The sequence below is a fragment of the Pinus tabuliformis genome, chromosome X (genome assembly GCF_031772625.1).
Source record: "Pinus tabuliformis cultivar Carrire ecotype Pingquan chromosome X, CPIR1, whole genome shotgun sequence".
Classification (NCBI taxonomy): domain Eukaryota; kingdom Viridiplantae; phylum Streptophyta; class Pinopsida; order Pinales; family Pinaceae; genus Pinus; species Pinus tabuliformis.
The window spans coordinates 373820516-373825892 of NC_142308.1; positions in this window are offsets into that span (position 1 = coordinate 373820516).

A 5377-nucleotide genomic window follows, 5' to 3' on the forward strand; every position below is an offset into this window, starting at 1 on the left:
AAGGAGCATCACAGGTTGATGGATTCCTAACACTTCTCTTAGATAATGTTGTAACAAAAAATAGTAGAAAAGACAAAATATGTAAGTGAATTTATGAGAAGAACATACTGTACATTAAACACCATGATGGATCCTAGGTCTAAAGGGCAGTTTAACACCATGATGGATCCTAGGTCTAAAGGGTAGAAACTGCTTTATTAAAATAATATTCAAGTAAACTTTACATAGTCCAAATGCCTCTTCCTGTTGCAAAAATCGAACCTCTACATCTTTAAACTAATCCTATTTATATAATATTACAATCATTTTAATTTCCTCAACATAGGAAATAAAAAACAAAAATAAAATTAATAATAAAATCCTATATTAAAACAATATTATAAACTAAACAATATGACCAATTAATTTGCAACTAAAACCCCAAACTATCTCGAGAACCATGAGAAATATTTTTTGAAAACCCAAATTAGGTGAAGGTTTTCCAAGTGGATTAATATCACTGTATCTGCTCCTTTAAGTGTGGAACCATATTCCACAAAATCTTCCCTTTGACTGCCACCTCGCACCTGCCTGCACCAATCCTGGATTTGGTTGATCAACCTGTTGTTCTTGTTGTTCTTTGGATGTTCTTTGACTGCCATTTGTACCCAGAATTATGTGAGCTATTAATTTGTACAACAATAACTGTAATTTCATCAATACAAATGTCATACTCCAACCATAACTGATATAATTCATTAACAACTTCGGCACAAGCATCACAAGGATCATTGAATTTGGCAACATCAACCACCGCTTGACTGGACTCAAAGACTCTATCACGAGAAATAGAAAGGTGTAGGGTCACTAGAGAAGTCCACTGCAACAAGATCCTTTAATAACCTCATATTTGCTACAAATTTCTGACCATTTCCATAGATTTAAAACACTACAATCATTTTGTGTCACCTCTGAAGACAAATTTTACAAACTCAAAAAATCTTCAAGCGTAGTTCAACAAACCTTGTTTAATAAGCATTAATTTAGAGAATCCAATAAAACATTCGTATAGATAAGATCCATCAGTTTCATTTTTTCTCGTTGCAATTCCACAAAAAGCTAAATGGAATCCTCCTCATACCCATGCATACATACCAACAATAACTGCGTTCAAAAATTACACACCACCTTGCCTATTGGGGAACCAAACCAAGCTCTTTTACATTAACCTTTGTTGAACACAATCCAGCTTATTTCCCTATCTCTTAAGGTTTTTTTTGAACACGATCCAGCTTTCATTGAATTATATACTAGACCATGAAAATTTTAAAATGATTAGCCCTACGCACAGTGCCAAAGGACTACGCATAGCGCATAACATGTCCATCCAATTCTTGGATGAGATTCAACTGCTTGTCAGCATCCACAACCTCAACAGCTTTTTGGAATGGTTCTTCCGTCATAGATCAATCCTCCAGTTGATCCAACGACCGATAGTAGTTTCGAGCACACAAATTGCATGACCCTTAATCAATTTCCAGACCCAATGGAAATTATAAATCACCAATGTATAAAAGTTTGGGTCCGACCTCTCAGTTAACACCCGTTCACTTTTGAAACCCGAAATCCATTGGATGATGAGGCCCAAGTGATCTACGGCTTGCGGGATTACACTAGCACGCATATTAGTCAATGAAATCAATGGTGTAGCAATGACTGTGGTAAGTCACTCTTGATTTAGGAGCTAATTATTCCAACCCTGTTGCTGACTGCATCAAATACACAGTGTGTTGGACCAATAGTTCTACAAAATCAATGTTTTCACTATTCATGTATACTTCAGTGTCTGGCCACGCTAAAATTTCCTTATTTCCTGGATTTTCTTTCTCATTCTTTAAGAAATCTCTCATGATAGTGGCCTGCTCTTGCATTACTTTCTTTTTCAAGTAAACCTGTCCTATCAGAAAAAACTTCCTGAATCAGAATTGGTGACAAATTGCATGACCTTTAAGCTTCGCAATTACTTGAAAGTGATGCTCTTGTGTGAGAGTAACACCAAGAGGCATATGAAATCCATGATTTAGGCATATTTAGACACATAAGTGTAGTTGCTTTAATGGAAGCACCAACCACTACACATTTGTTGCCTGTCGATTTTGGAAGCTGCATAGGGATTTGGAGCTGAACTGGGCCTTCTCAATCTCTTCCTTCACCTTCTTAAGATTCTCAATAAGATGAGAAGCACTCTTGCAAACCTTAGGCTCTGAACTTTTTACTAAATTGACTTCATTTTGCAAGTTCTCTACTGCTACTTTACTCTTTGAACCTATACTTACTGCTTTCATGTCACATTCCATCATGGCATGAAGGTATGGCTTCCAGAGTTCATATCCCATTAAAATTCATTTCTTGATTGAAAACATTGTTGCTATAGAGATTCCAAACTGATCCTTTTGTTTTCGCAATATCACCAACAAAACTATAATTATGACCAAGGAATCTTGCAGGTGCTTTTCTTTAATTTTCTTTGACACTTTTGCCCTTGTGAGATTTCCATACTTCTCTTTCTTTCACTATAAGTAAAGGTGCTATGAGTTGAAGTGAAATTCTGATAACAATAATATCATGATTAAATAGGACAATTTGATATTCCCCTGAATTTCAATTTTGTCAGATGCTAGGAGAGTATCAGTGCTAGTGCCATCATTCACACCAAAATATTCATGGTTGCCTACTGCAATATTTTCAACATCTAAACATACTGATGCCATAATAAAAGCCTCCAAATTTGAAACTTTATCTTGTTCTAGTATCATGGATTTCATGGAAGAAAGATTTTTAGGGTTTCAATAGGCATAGAGCCATCTCACCAAAGGCTTTTGAATGTATCCATGTTAGAAGAAAGGGGCAATGACATCATCCCATACAACCCTTCCTAGGTAGGCTCTGCAACATCCTTATCTAATGCAGGCTCAAAATTATGTTTCCTCTTGGTCTTATCTATTCAATTAATTTTTCATAAACAAAATTCAATCATTCATTTGATCATATCTTTTGATCCGGGAGTCGGTTTTGGGAGTATGATATACTGTTGGAAAGCTTATTCCGAGCTTCTTCTGATGGACACACTGAATATCATGTGCAAAACATCTTTGAAAACCAGACATAATAAGAGCCCATTTTGATCCCTGGTGACAGGCTGCAAAGACTGGAGCTAACATCGGCCTTATTGGGGATGGCAGCTCCTTGGAGGTGTCAGGAACACTGTAGATCAAGTGCCTTATCCATTGGGAAATAAGGTCACAAATAGCTGCAAACTTGAACAACTTATACCAACCCAAAAACATACAGGTATTGGATCCTGTCCATAAGGAAACTTAAAACAAATGTAGAAAACTAAAATGTTGCTTTGGGCAGTTTATTTATGTACAACCCTACCCTACTTTGTTGCAAATCACTAGATCAAGTGATTTTGTAATGCCAGATTAACCAATCAAGAAACTATAGCAATGATGTTGCTTGGAAGTGCTTGAAACAGAACATAAATGTAAATGCTGACAGGCATACATGCACAAAATGAGTGTGGTTGTGTAAAAGGAAATCTAGCTTGTTATTCAAACTGAAATTTTTGTCAATATATGCTACAACAGGATCAAAGAAACCAAACTCTATTTGTTGCCCCAACTCCTCAATACATGCTTCCAGCTGCAAATTATTAATGCAAACATCCAAGGGAGGCCATACCTTTCCTTCCTTCTGCTGGAAAAGGTCCCCATAGAATGGGACTTGACAGTCTAGATACTGGGACTGTATTTGGGTCTCCAATTCAATTAGATCTTCTTCAATTTTGATGTCAAACTCTTGCAAAAAATTGAGCTTAACTTCATGGCTACATGGACAAGACTTCAAATAAGAAGAAAGAGATGATGCAAATTTCTCATCTACCTCATCATTTGTGCACATATCTTCCCATTCTCTAAAGCCTTGAATAGAGGGCACCTCTATTTTGAATTCTTCCTCTTTCTCCATCCATGTTTTAAGAAAGATACGCCAAAAATCTGCAAATGACTCAATAGATCTGATAGGAAAACCTTTAATCCATCTTCTACATTTTCCTTGAAACGAATCAAAGAACAATCTAATGAAGACATCTACCTTTTTTACTCTAAGAATTTTCACAAATGTTTTAAAATTTTCTATATGTTCTAATGTCAAAGTCAGATCTTCCCCACTGAATTTAGGGCCATTACTCAAAATATATTCATCCTTTGGTAATTGATTAGGAAAACCAAGAATATTAGAAAAAGTGATACATGAATACCTTGAACAAATAGAAGCAACATCTAAGTCCTTCATTTAGCCAGTGGAGCCACCATCAATACTTTGAAACTCGGGATTTCAAATAGTGGAGTCGCCAAGCGAATGTTTTAGCCTTCATATGTGTCTGACTAGTGTCCACCATTAGCAATCAGATCTGCAACTTGAATGATCTTTCCCGGAGAAGATCTGTCACCTCGTCCCCGGCAATGGCGCTAATATGTTAGCACTCAGAATGTACCTCAAGGCTGAGAAAAGGAAATTCTGAGGTAACCACAGGCCAAGCGTTCGATCTAGCATCTAGCCCTGCCAGACCAGAGAGGGCTTTCTCTTTGCCAACACAACATGGCTGCAATAAGTGAATCTTAGAATAGTTATGGAGTGCAAGGATTTTTTTGAAAGTTTGTTGGGTCAAAAACAACAAGAGAAGGGACTATTGGGCTATGGATTTTGGGCTAGTTTCTGTCGAAAAACGTGGGGCAAAGTAAGCGCAAAGTATAGCCAGATAAAAGATTGCAAATGTGAGACGAATAGGGGAGAAAGCCTACTGTCGTGCAGGCATCAAACAGGGGATGGATCTACAGTACCAGCGTTAGACAAAAGAGAAACATAGGGTCACTCAATAGATCATCTAATAGAGGATGGATTCTGTAAAGACAACCACTACATTTAATAACAAAATCATTGTGAAAGGAGCATCTTAGGTTGATGGACTCCTAACACTTCTCTTAGATAATGTTGTAACAAAAAATAATAGAAAAGACAAAATATGTAAGTGAATTTACAAGAAAAACGTATTGTACATTAAACACCATAATGGATCCTAGGTCTAAAGGGCAAAAACTGATTTATTAAAATAATATTCAAGTAAACTTTACACAGTCCAAATGCCTCCCTATTTCAAAAATCGAACCTCTTTAAACTAATCCTATTTATATAATATTACAATCATTTTAATTTCCTCAACATAGGAAATAAAAAATAAAATTAAAATTAATAATAAAATCCTATATTAACACAATATTATAAACTAAACAACATGACCGATTAATTTGCAACTAAAACCCCGAACTATCTCGAG